The following is a 12,956-nucleotide window of genomic DNA, read 5'->3' as shown; positions in this document are numbered from 1 at the left end:
TAACATCCCTTGGCATTGAAGCCGGGAGAGATTTAGCCTCAGGCAGACCATTCGCACGGTCACTGATAAGATCAGCTTGCAACAAATCAGGACAAAGGCATGTAAACAAATCTACCAAAAACTCTTTCGAGTTGCTTGTTGCTAAAGATTTAGGGATTCCCTAAAAACGCAAGTTATTTCTGCATGATTTATCTTCAATATCTGATAGTTTTGGCTTCAATGATTACATCTCTTCCTCTAAGTTGTTAAATATATATCCAAAAGTTCATTGTAGGCAGCTATTAGTTCTCCCATTTTATTCTCAGTATGGAATGCACAATAACCCAGCTCCCTGATTTCTGTTTGAATATCACAGTGCAATTTCTGCAAATCTCTCTGAATAATGGATTTAAAGGAACCTGTCACGTCACCAGCACCTACAACTAAGTATGGTGCTGTTAAAGGATGTGAAGGGAACCAGATGATGTATTTGTAATACTCACCCATTCTCTGGTTTCATCAGTGTCTTCTTCTGAAGTCCCAGTAGCGCACAAAAATCTGCACGTTCCTATACAGGTCAGATTTTCGTGCGCCGCTGGAGTGGGTGTTTATAAAAAAATACATCACTCCAATCCCTGTCACATCCTCTAACACCACAATAACTTAGTTTACGGTGCTGTGGGGACATAACAGGTTCCCTTTAAGATTATCCAGTAAAGATTGCATGGTCACTTCTGTTATAATATCAGTGGGGGAAGAACTCTGTGGTGGATGTGCAGAAGGGATTAATTACCTGATGGAGCAAGTCCTGTTCTAGTCAGTGATATCTGAGAAGAACCTTCCAAAATGAAGCCCTTCAGATCAGGCATGGATGCATCTGAAGCTGGTCTGCTTGAGAATGCCAGAGAGAGTAGAGGAGCATGCCGAGGAGGTCCGGTCTCAGTGTACTCTATTTGTGATGCTAGCATGCCATCTGCCTGGAGGGGCCTCTCTAAAAACCTGTTGCACGGAAGTCTCTGTTGCAGGGAAGAACCTGGTAAGTTTGGGAGGACTCTTTCCTTTCTTCCCCCAAGTCATCCAACTTCCATCCTCTACAGCTTCTACAGTGGTAATTGATTGATAGCTGGGGTGTTTCTGCCATGTTGTGCTGCTATATCAGCCACGGAAGCCCAATACTGCGGTATTACACAGCTTTCTCCATGCACTAATGGCCACACCCCCTTGTATATGTTTTTTTCTAGTATTTTCTATTACTTGTGTACACAGGATATTATATGTATCTATTATAAGCCCATATATAGTACTGAATTGTGTAAAAGTAGTTAAATAAAAAAATGTTATAAACTTGGTATTGCTGTAATCGTATTGTACCGCAGTTATCAAAATTGGGCTTATTTAGTTTAGAAAAAAGACAGCTTTGGGGTGACTTAATAGCTATGTATAAATATATAATGGGTCAATACAAAGATCTCTCCTATGATCTATTTATATCCAGGATCGCGACGGTAACAAGGGGCACCCTGTACGTCTAGAGGAAAGAAGGTTTCTACACTGTAAGAGGATTGAGACTATGGAATTCTCTGCCTGGACCCTTTTCTTGAGTGTAACAATATTACAGTAATGGTGCCTTTCCACTAGCCTTTTTTTATCGCTGCGTTTTTTTTTTCTTCACGCGATTGTCAATAGGACTTTCTAATGTTAAAAACGCAAGTTGTGCTGCGTTGCGTTGCATTTTTAACATTAGAAAGTCCCATTGACAATCGGGTGAAAAAAAAACAAAGCGATAAAAAAAGGCTAGTGGAAAGGCACACTTTTATCACTGCGGTTTTTTTTTCCATGAGATTGTCAATGGGACTTTCTAATGTTAAAAACACAACGCAACACAGTGCACCAAAAATGCAAGTTGTGCTGCGTTGCGTTTTTAACATTAGAAAGTCCCACTGACAATCGTGTTAAAAAAAAACGCAGCGATAAAAAAGGCTAGTGGAAAGGCACCCTAAGGGCTCCTTTCCACTAGCGATAGTGATAATCGCTGCGAGAAAATCGCAATGTTAAAATCGCATCGCATCACTGCAAAATCGCAAGTTTTTGTGTTGCGATGCGATGCAAGAATCTGTTTTGCCATTGCACTGTATGTGCGAGAGAAAAACGCAAAACGCTGAAACAATCCCCCTGCTGCGATTTTTAATCCTCGCATCGCAGCTTGCCCTTAAACATCGCTAGTGGAAAGGCTGTCATAGAACAACATGTGCAGGACTTTCCTGCGAGAGCTCGCACTGTCACATCGCACTGAAAACGCACGATTATCTCGCCAGTGGAAAGGAGCCCTAAGGGTGACTACCCACTAGCATTTTTTTTCTGCTGCGAATTTGCTCCTATTTTTTCTTCCAATTGTCAATGGGACTTCCTAATGTTAAAAACGTGATGCAGCGCAACGCAACCCTGCGTTTTTAACATTAGAAAGTCCCATTGACAATTGGAAGAAAAAATAGGAGCAAATTCGCAGCAGAAAAAAAACGCTTGTGGGTAGTCACCCTAATAGTCACTAATTACTTCATAAGGGTTGTTGATCCAGGGATTATTCTGATTGCCAGATTGGAGCCTGGATTTTTTTCCGTAAAATGATGAAATTGACTTTTACCTCATGTTTTTTTTGCCTTCCTCTTGATCAACATTGCAGGATAATAGGCTGAGTTTCATGGATATCTCTTTTTTCAGCCGTACATACATTTTTAAATCCACATCAAGTTCCAGGTATTAGGCACAGATTTTTTTGTTGAGCAGAATATTCCAGCATTGTGAGAACATCCTAACAGAGTTATACTACCATTCGTATAAACATATCAAATTAATCTAAAAGGAAAAAAAAACTTGTATACATGCTCCAAGATATTTCCTCCATACAAGCACTTCTAAGGAAGAATATCTTAATATATACAAAGTCTAATAGAGACTGTCTGGCAGTGCTCAGAGGCTGCATGGCACTGTAATAAATGAGCTCTTAGTTTAGTATATTAGACTGTTGCTATAAACAAGGTAAACCAATGAAAATACATATTTTAAGCTAGGTATTAGAGCCCATTCACATTAGCATCTTTCCCATCCATGTGCTGTCTATATATTTTACAAACAGCCCACAGACCCATTACAATCACTTAGGCTATGCCTCGATGGTCCTTGTGGAAATCATTGCAGCATGTCCTCTTAAAGTGCATATCTCCTGCTGTCTCCAGCTCCATCACTGGTACCTCCTGCACTTTTGGGTCCCCTGTATCTTAGTCCCAGAAGTGATGTCCCACCCAGCTTGACTGAAGAAGGGGTTCTCTCCAAAACATGTACCCAATGCTGGCTTTTTAATATACTTAATAAAAGAGAGGTTGTATAATACAGCCTATCATCCCACCATCTTTTTTGGAATGTTGCACCCATCCAGCAGTCTTATTTTTATTGCTCCTCACACATCTGCCATATCCACCTTGGTGGGTTCTCCTGGTTGTCAGCACCTCCACAGTTCATTCACTCTTCACAGCCCTTCCTAAGGCTTTTTTGGTCTCTAGACATTCATCTGGGACGGAAGCGTCTAATGCCATTGGGTTTCTTCGATCCCCTCTCCCTTTCTACTACATGGACCAAAATCAGATATGCATTGTCCACTGTCTGCAGAGATAGGACAGCACACAAATGTGTGTTTCTGTGCTGTCTGATGCACGCTGTGCTCGAGAATCTTGAGCGCAACTCTCATAGACCAGTGTGAATGGGCAATAATGAAGAAAGGATAGTTTCCACTGTAGAAAATTTGCCCTTTGCTCCATGGAATTTTAATAGGCTCTTTAATTAATGTTTGTTGGAAACATAAGATGAATAAGAATATGACAGACTGTTTTGCTAAATTCATTCTTTGGCTTATCTTCCATTAAAAACGAGTACAGAAGTAAAAGACAAAACCAGATAGTCTGCAAAGTGCTAAAGGCTAAAAGGAGAGATTTACAAGCATCTTTACCAGACATAAGAGGTCAGAATGTGACACTGATAAATCCGATGCTGGAGTAGAAGGATGAAATGGAGAGCTGAAAATAGAGTGGTTCATTTTCTACAAGAGGCAATAAGCCACAAAAGAAAGTTGCAGAAATAAAATCAGCTTTTGAGAGTTTTCTTTATTGTACAATTACATTTAATGGTTGTTTTTTATGGTTCACCCCCCAAAAAACCCATATGTATATTCCATAAAACAAAATACATAGACAATTAGTTGTCATAATTAATGTAGAGTGAACTTTTGAAAAGTTCGGTTCGGACAGTTTGCTGAATTTAACAAAAAGGTTTAGTTTAGTCTGAATTGGTTCAAACAAAACCAGAACTTTACTAATATTCCTAAAACTGGTACATGACACTGTATAAGATCCATAAAAAATATTCTTCTTTTCCTCCTCTGTAAATGTATGTGCTATACAAGTAAACATGATTACTATCAAGAATAAACCCACACAAATATAGGAAGAACACAATCCTTGGTCAGATTAAACCTAAGACTCCAGCACTGCAAGGCAACAGAACTAATGCCTGAGCCACCATGATCCTTCTTCCTCCATCTCCTTCTTCCTTCATCCCAAAAAAGGAAGGTGAGGAGCAGCAGGATGAAAGAGGAAAAAACAGCATGGTGTCTCAGGAGTTAGTATTGTTGTCTTGCATCACTGGGATCCTAGATTCAAATATGCAATACAATATTTGTATGGGGTTTGTGTGTTCTCCCTGTGTTTATGTGGGTTTATTTCTCATAATAAGCACATTTATTTATATAGCACATACATTTATTAAGGAGGAGAAGGAAATGGAGGAGGAAGAAGAAGGGAGAAGAAGAGAGAAGAAGAAGCATGGTGGCTCAGTAGTTACCACTATTCACTTGCAGAACTGGGGTCTTAGGTTCAAATCTGACCAAGAATAACATCTACATGGCATTTTATGTTGCTTCTGTATTTGTGTAGTATAACAGCGGTATCCACTGAGCCAAATACAAAAGAACTGCAAGGAACCAGCGCTAACCACTGAACAACCATGCATCTTCCTTAATAAATGTATGCACTATATAAAGTTGATTCTTTTTATGAGGAATAAACCCACGTAAACACAGGGAAAAAATACAATCTCCATGCAGATGTTGACCTTGGCCAAATTTAAACATAGGACCCCAGTGATGCAAAACAACAATGCCAACTACTGAGCCATCATGATTCTTCTTCCTCCTTCTTTGAGCTCTTCCTACCCTTCTGGAAGTGGAGCAAGAAGGAGGAAGAGAAAAATGGATCACAGTGTCTTAGTAGTTAGCACTGCTGCCTTACATCGCGGAGGTCCTATATTTAAATCTGACCAAGGACAACATCTGCATGGAGTTTGTACATTCTCCCTGTTTTTGCGTGGGTTTGTTCCCCATAAAAATCACCTTTATTAAATAGTGCATACATTGATGTAGGAGAAGAAGGATCATGAGCAGAAGAAAAATCGTTTTAGTGGATTCAGCTAAAACCAACTGCCTGAGGTTTGGGTTTGTGCCAAATTGAACTTTTTACAAAGTTTGATCCAAAGCAGAGTTTGCCTGTTTTGGTTAATTTAACACTAGTAAATATGAACATAAAAATAATCCTCCTGTATCTGGCCCTCTCATTTAATGCTTTATTAGATGGAGCGCAATTGCCCAAATAATCACAAGAAGCTTATATCATTCTTATCCACAAGGAGAGTAAAGACCCCCTTCTCTGTGGCAGCTATGGACCAATATCGCTGCTCAACCTAGATATCAAACTGTCGGCAAAGCTGTTGGCCAGGTGGATCAACTGGTTCATCCCAAAACTAATAAATGAGGAACAATCGGGTTCCGTTGCGGGCAGAGAGGAGAGAGATTATTCCTCGCACCTAATTACATGCTATAAGGTTTGCCCAGAAAAGAAAGTCCCCATTAGTTTTATTGGGAATTGATGCTGAGGAGGCATTTGACAGAGTGGACTGACAACTTTATCCGTGCAGCCATAAATAAATTAAATTTTCCCACCTCTCTAATCCAAGCAATATTTTCACTTTATTTAAACCCTCATGCCAAAATTAAAGTTAATGATATATTTTCACATCCCTTTGAAATTACCAATGGCACATATCAAGGACGCCCATTGTCCCCTACCCTTTTTATCCTCTCCTTAGAAATACTTCTCCAAGTTAATAACTTTTCACTCAAATCTATAGCTTTCGCGGATAACATCACCTTTTTACTATCTAATCCAGAATAGAGCCTCAAAAAGGTCAATAATAGAGATGAGCGAACACCAAAATGTTCGGGTGTTCGTTATTCGAAACGAACTTCCCGCGATGTTCGAGGGTTCGTTTCGAATAACGAACCCCATTGAAGTCAATGGGCGACCAGAGCATTTTTGTATTTCGCCGATGTTTGCTAAGGTTTTCATGTGTGAAAATCTGGGCAATTCAACAAAGTGATGGGAACGACACAGCAACGGATAGGGCAGGCGAGGGGCTACGTGTTGGGCTGCATCTCAAGTTCACAGGTCCCACTATTAAGCCACAATAGCGGCAAGAGTGGGCCCCCCCCCCCTCCCAAAAACTTTTACTTCTGAAAAGCCCTCATTAGCAATGCATACCTTAACTAAGCACCACACTACCTCCAACAAAGCACAATCACTGCCTGGATGACACTCCGCTGCCACTTCTCCTGGGTTACATGCTGACCAACCGCCCCCCCTCCCCCCCACAGCGCACACCAAAGTGTCCCTGCGCAGCCTTCAGCTGCCCTCATGCCACACCACGCTCATGTCTATTTAGAAGTGCGTCTGCCATGAGGAGGAACCGCAGGCACACACTGCAGAGGGTTGGCACGGCTAGGCAGCGACCCTCTTTAAAAGGGGCGGGGCGATAGCCCCCAATGCTGTACAGAAGCAATGAGAAATAGAATCCTGTGCCACCGCCATCAGGAGCTGCACACGTGGGCATAGCAATGGGGAACCTATGTGCCACACACTATTCATTCTGTCAAGGTGTCTGCATGCCCCAGTCAGACTGGTAATATGTACCTTAACAGTAACCGCATTGGTGGTAATGTGGTGGTGACTGCGGACCTAGTAGCGTGGTTTTATTTTGTTGGTTTTCGGAATGTGGCCAGGATTAAGTGGGCCGTGGCGGGGGGATGGTGGGGGGGCTCTCTTGTAGTGTCGGTAAAGGTGAAATTCTTGGGCTGCCACCAGACGAACCAATGCAAAGGCATTTGCCAAGAATGTTTTCCCTGTTGGAGGAGGAGGGGGATGTTTTTGAGGCACTACGTGTCCTCTCCACGTGTCCGTGGTTATATGCACCTTAACAGTAACCGCGTTGGTGGTAATGTGGTGGTGACTGCGGACCTAGTAGCGTGGTTTTATTTTGTTGGTTTTCGGAATGTGGCCAGGATTAAGTGGGCCGTGGCGGGGGGATGGTGGGGGGGCTCTCTTGCAGTGTCGGTAAAGGTGAAATTCTTGGACTGCCACCAGACGAACCAATGCAAAGGCATTTGCCAAGAATGTTTTCCCTGTTGGAGGAGGAGGGGGATGTTTTTGAGGCACTACGTGTCCTCTCCACGTGTCCGTGGTTATATGCACCTTAACAGTAACCGCGTTGGTGGTAATGTGGTGGTGACTGCGGACCTAGTAGCGCGGTTTTATTTTGTTGGTTTTCGGAATGTGGCCAGGATTAAGTGGACCGTGGCAGTAACCGCGTTGGTGAGGGCGCGTACAATGTTGCGGGAGACGTGGTCGTGCAGGGCTGGGACGGCACATCGGGAAAAGTAGTGGCGACTGGGAACTGAGTAGCGCGGGGCCGCCGCCTCCATGATACTTTTGAAGGACTCAGTTTCCACAACCCTATACGGCAGCATCTCAAGGCTGATGAATTTTGCTATGCGGACGGTTAACGTTTGAGCGTGCGGGTGCGTGGCGGCGTACTTGCGCTTGCGCTCCAACAGTTGCGCAAGCGACGGCTGGACGGTGCGCTGAACTACACTGCTGGATGGGGCCGAGGACAGCGGAGATGAGGGTGTGGGTGCAGGCCATGAGGCGGTAGTGCCTGTGTCCTGAGAGGGGGGTTGCATCTCAGTGGCAGGTTGGGGCACAGGGGGAGAGGCAGTGGTGCAAACCGGAGGCGGTGAACGGGCATCGTCCCACCTTGTGGGGTGCTTGGCCATCATATGTCTGCGCATGGTGGTGGTGGTGAGGCTGGTGGTGTTGGCTCCCCAGCTGAGCTTTGCGCGACAAAGGTTGCACACCACTGTTCGTCGGTCGTCAGGCGTCTCTGTGAAAAACTGCCAGACCTTAGAGCACCTCGGCCTCTGCAGGGTGGCATGGCGCGAGGGGGCGCTTTGGGAAACAGTTGGTGGATTATTCGGTCTGGCCCTGCCTCTACCCCTGGCCACCGCACTGCCTCTTGCAACCTGCCCTGCTGATGCCCTTGACTCCCCCTCTGAAGACCTGTCCTCCTGAGTAAGTGTTGCACACCAGGTGGGGTCAGTCACCTCATCGTCCTGCTGCTCTTCCTCCGAATCCTCTGTGCGCTGCTCCCTCGGACTTACTGCCCTTACTACTACCTCACTGCAAGACAACTGTGTCTGATCGTCATCGTCCTCCTCACCCACAGAAAGTTGTTGAGACAGTTGGCGGAAGTCCCCAGCCTCTTCCCCCGGACCCCGGGAACTTTCGAATGGTTGGGCATCAGTGACGATAAACTCCTCTGGTGGGAGAGGAACCGCTGCTGCCCAATCTAAGCAGGGGCCCGAGAACAGTTCCTGGGAGTGTTCCCGCTCTTGAGCAGGTGTCATTGTAGTGGAGTGAGGAGGCTGGGAGGAAGGAGGAGCAGACAGAGGATTCGGATTTGCAGCAGTGGACGGCGCAGAACTGCGTGTTGACGATAGGTTGCTCGAAGCACTTTCTGCCATCCAGGACAGGACCTGCTCACACTGCTCATTTTCTAATAACCGTCTCCCGCGTGGACCCATTAATTGGGCGATGAATGTGGGGACGCCAGAAACGTGCCTCTCTCCTAATCGCGCAGCAGTCGGCTGCGACACACCTGGATCAGGAGCTCGGCCTGTGCCCACACCCTGACTTGGCCCTCCGCGTCCTCGGCCGCGTCCACGTCCTCTAGGCCTACCCCTACCCCTCAGCATGCTGTATTACCAGTGATTTGATTTCACAGGCAGGAAATAAATTGGCGCAAGACTGCAGGCCAAATATAATTTTTTCCCTTTTTTGAAAACGAAAGGCCCCACTGCCTCTAGTGAATGAATAATCTAAGTTTAATAACTGTGCTGTGGCCCTGCTAATGTGTCACAGAACGTGAGGGTAGCAGAGTTATTATAACTCTGGCAGAGCAGGTATTTTTTTTCCAAATTAAGGAAAGCAAATGGCGAAGCCAGGAGTAAAACGTAGCTGGGTGCGTCTGATTTTTAAACGTTGCACACGCAGCCGACACGTGTCCACCGCCCTTAGAACGGACAGAGGCAGGACAAATAGAATTTTTTTCAGTTTTTTTCCACCAAAAGGCAGCAATGCGTATATTCAATGAACATGAGAAGTTTAATAACTGTGCTGTGGCCCTGCTAATGTGGCACAGAACTTGAGGGTAGCAGAGTTATTAACTCTGGCAGAGCAGGTATTTTTTTTCCCAATTAAGGAAAGCAAATGGCGAAGCCAGCAGTAAACCGTAGCTGGGTGCGTCTGATTTTTAAACGTTGCACACGCAGCCGACACGTGTCCACAGCCCTTAGGACGGATAGAGGCAGGACAAATAGATTTTTTTTCAGTTTTTTTCCACCAAAAGGCAGCACTGCGTATATTCAATGAACATGAGAAGTTTAATAACTGTGCTGTGGCCCTGCTAATGTGTCACAGAACGTGAGGGTAGCAGAGTTATTAACTGTGGCAGAGCAGGTATTTTTTTTCCCAATTAAGGAAAGCAAATGGCGAAGCCAGGAGTAAAACGTAGCTGGGTGCGTATGATTTTTACAGGTTGCACACGCAGCCGACACGTGTCCACCGGCGTTAGGACGGACAGAGGCAGGACAAATAGAATTATTTTCCGTTTTTTTGCACCAAAAGGCAGCACTGCGTATATTCTATGAACATGAGAAGTTTAATAACTGTGCTGTTTTCCTGCTAATGTGTCACAGAACGTGAGGGTAGCAGAGTTATTAACTGTGGCAGAGCAGGTATTTTTTTTCCAAATTAAGGAAAGCAAATGGCGAAGCCAGGAGTAAAACGTAGCTGGGTGCGTCTGATTTTTAAACGTTGCACACGCAGCCGACACGTGTCCACAGCCCTTAGGACGGACAGAGGCAGGTCAAATAGAATTTTTTTCACTTGTTTTACAAGGAAAAGGCCGCACTGCGTATATTCAATGAATAATAACTGTGTTGTGGCCCTGCCTACACAATTCTTTCCCTGCAGTATCAATGGAGGGTGCAATGCTCTGCAGAGGCGATTTTGAGAAGAAAAACAATATGCAGCACAGCTAACAGCAGCCAGCACAGTACTGCACACGGTTAAACACTCTCCCTGCCTATGCAACACTTCTGTCCCTAATGCCGGGTGCAACGCTCTGCAGAGGCGATTTTGAGAAAAAAAAAAATTGCCACTGCTAACAGCAGCCAACACACAGCTATCAGTGGCCCTAAAAAGGACCTTTGGGGGTCTTGAAGCCTACACTAACTACAAATTCTTTCCCTACAGCAGCTCCGGTACAAACAGCACTGTCCCTCATCTAACTCACAAGGCATCTGAGGCGAGCCGCGGGAGGGGCCGACTTTTATATTCGGCGGACACCTGATCTCGCCAGCCACTCACAGCAGGGGGGTTGTATAGGGCTGGAACAACACAGGAGGAAGTTGTAATGCCTTCCCTGTCTTTCAATTGGCCAGAAAAGCGCGCTAACGTCTCAGGGAAGGAAGTGAAAGTAACCCGAACACCGCATGGTGTTCGTTACGAATAACGAACATCCCGAACACCCTAATATCCGCACGGATATCAAGCTCGGACGAACACGTTCGCTCATCTCTAGTCAATAACACTTTTCACTTATACAGGTCTATATCTAATTTCAGGGTAAATTTTTCCAAATTCACAATATTTAACATAACCCTCCCTACAGATAGCGCAAAGAAATTAAAAACATCATATCAATTCAAATGGACAGATTCCCATATTGAATATTTTGGAACACAAGTCACAAAATACCTAAATGACCTTTATGATAAAAATCATGCCCCTCTCCTTAGGGATATATCTACTTTGCTAACTTCTTATCATTTGCCAGTCTTTTCCTGCTTTGGGTGAAAAAATCTCCTACCGACCTATATTGTCCCAAAGATAGTACATAAGATTTAGATGCTACAAATTCACTTACCCAGCTCATTTTTCAATAGTATTCAGAAACTCTTCTGGATATTATTGAACACATAGTAGACCCGATTAGCTCATCAGCTGCTAATCCATCCAAATCCAACTCAGCAGATTACTAGAATGAGTTAAACCATCCAAAAACCATATAATTGCTAGCAAAAGTTCCCTATGGTCCTAACTTCTGGAAAGATCTTTGGTTCACATTTTCTAAAGTCAATAAAAAAGCTTTGTTTGATTATCTCGTGAGGGGGAGATTTGGGACCTCTTTCGAGAGGAATTGGCCCCACATCTGTCACCTCTAACTCGCCTAAATCTTCTGACTGACACTCTAAAAATTTAAACTCCTTACCAGATGGTATAAATCTCCAGAGTGGCTGTTCGCCTGCAAATTAGCTGATTCTAACTTATGCTGGCAAGAAGTGTGGGTACTCTTGCAAACATGCGGTGGTTCTGCCCAATTATAAGATCTTTCTAGAGCGGGATTGAAAGTTCCATACACAATATTTGTGACAGCTCCTTTAAGATTACTCCAGAGGGTGTGATCTTATCTAAATACTCCTCAATTAACAAACCCTCAAAAGCTAACCTAATCTCACACATGATTGCTGTGGCAAAATCCCTAATACCTGCTGTGTGGCAGGATTCATCTGTTCCTTCACTTCTGCAAGGATTGCTAAAGTTAATGAAATTCAAAGACTTGAAGAACTAAGCTACCTGGGATCCTTGGTCTAATTTGGTTTAAACTTAAAGATTTCCTGTGTTCTAAATAGTTTCCCTGCAAACATGTAATCATTATATTACTGAGTTTCATCTTTAGGGCGCCCACCCACTGGCGTTTTTTTTCCCTGCGAAATTCGCAGCATTTTTTTCTCTGCAGGGGTCTATGGGACTTGTAATGTTAAAATCGCGATCGCGCAAAATCGCAATTTACCGCAACATTTGTCAGTCATGGGTAAACATGGTGACTTGAGTGACTTTGACTGTGGGCAGATTGAGGGCAAGTATTTCTGAAGCAGTTATACTTGTTGGCAGTTACCAACCCTAGTTGAATCACAGAAAGACATCTTAAAGAGGATCACACAGTGGTAGGCCATGTATAATTGATCCAAGAGGCGAGTGCTGGGTGTTGCATCTGGTATCTCAGCAAGAATGTGACACAGTAGATCCACTAACACAGCAGTACAGCAACGGGAAAGTTAGACAAATTTACACAATGACCATGTGTACTTTGCATCAAATGAAATTCAATAGCCAAAGACTAACAAGGGTACTTCTGATGAATCTGTATAATCACCAACAACTATTCACATGGGCCCAGGAAAGACATCAGTGGATCAACCAGTCATTAATTAAGTGTTCCTAATGCAGTGATCATTCAGTGTAATATATATAACTATATAGCCTCCCACCAGTTGATGGTGCCCATATTATGCCCCCCACAAAGTAATAAAGATTCCTTTTTTGTGCTCTACATGTTAATAGTGCTGCTTTAGTTCCCACAAGATAATGCTGTGCACTTAGTGCTCTAACAAGTTAATAATGCCTCCACAAGTAACGTAA

Source organism: Eleutherodactylus coqui, chromosome 1 (assembly GCF_035609145.1).
Source record: "Eleutherodactylus coqui strain aEleCoq1 chromosome 1, aEleCoq1.hap1, whole genome shotgun sequence".
Lineage (NCBI taxonomy): Eukaryota > Metazoa > Chordata > Amphibia > Anura > Eleutherodactylidae > Eleutherodactylus > Eleutherodactylus coqui.
The sequence above is the reverse complement of the archived record's forward strand: the minus strand, read 5'-3'. Positions refer to the sequence as shown.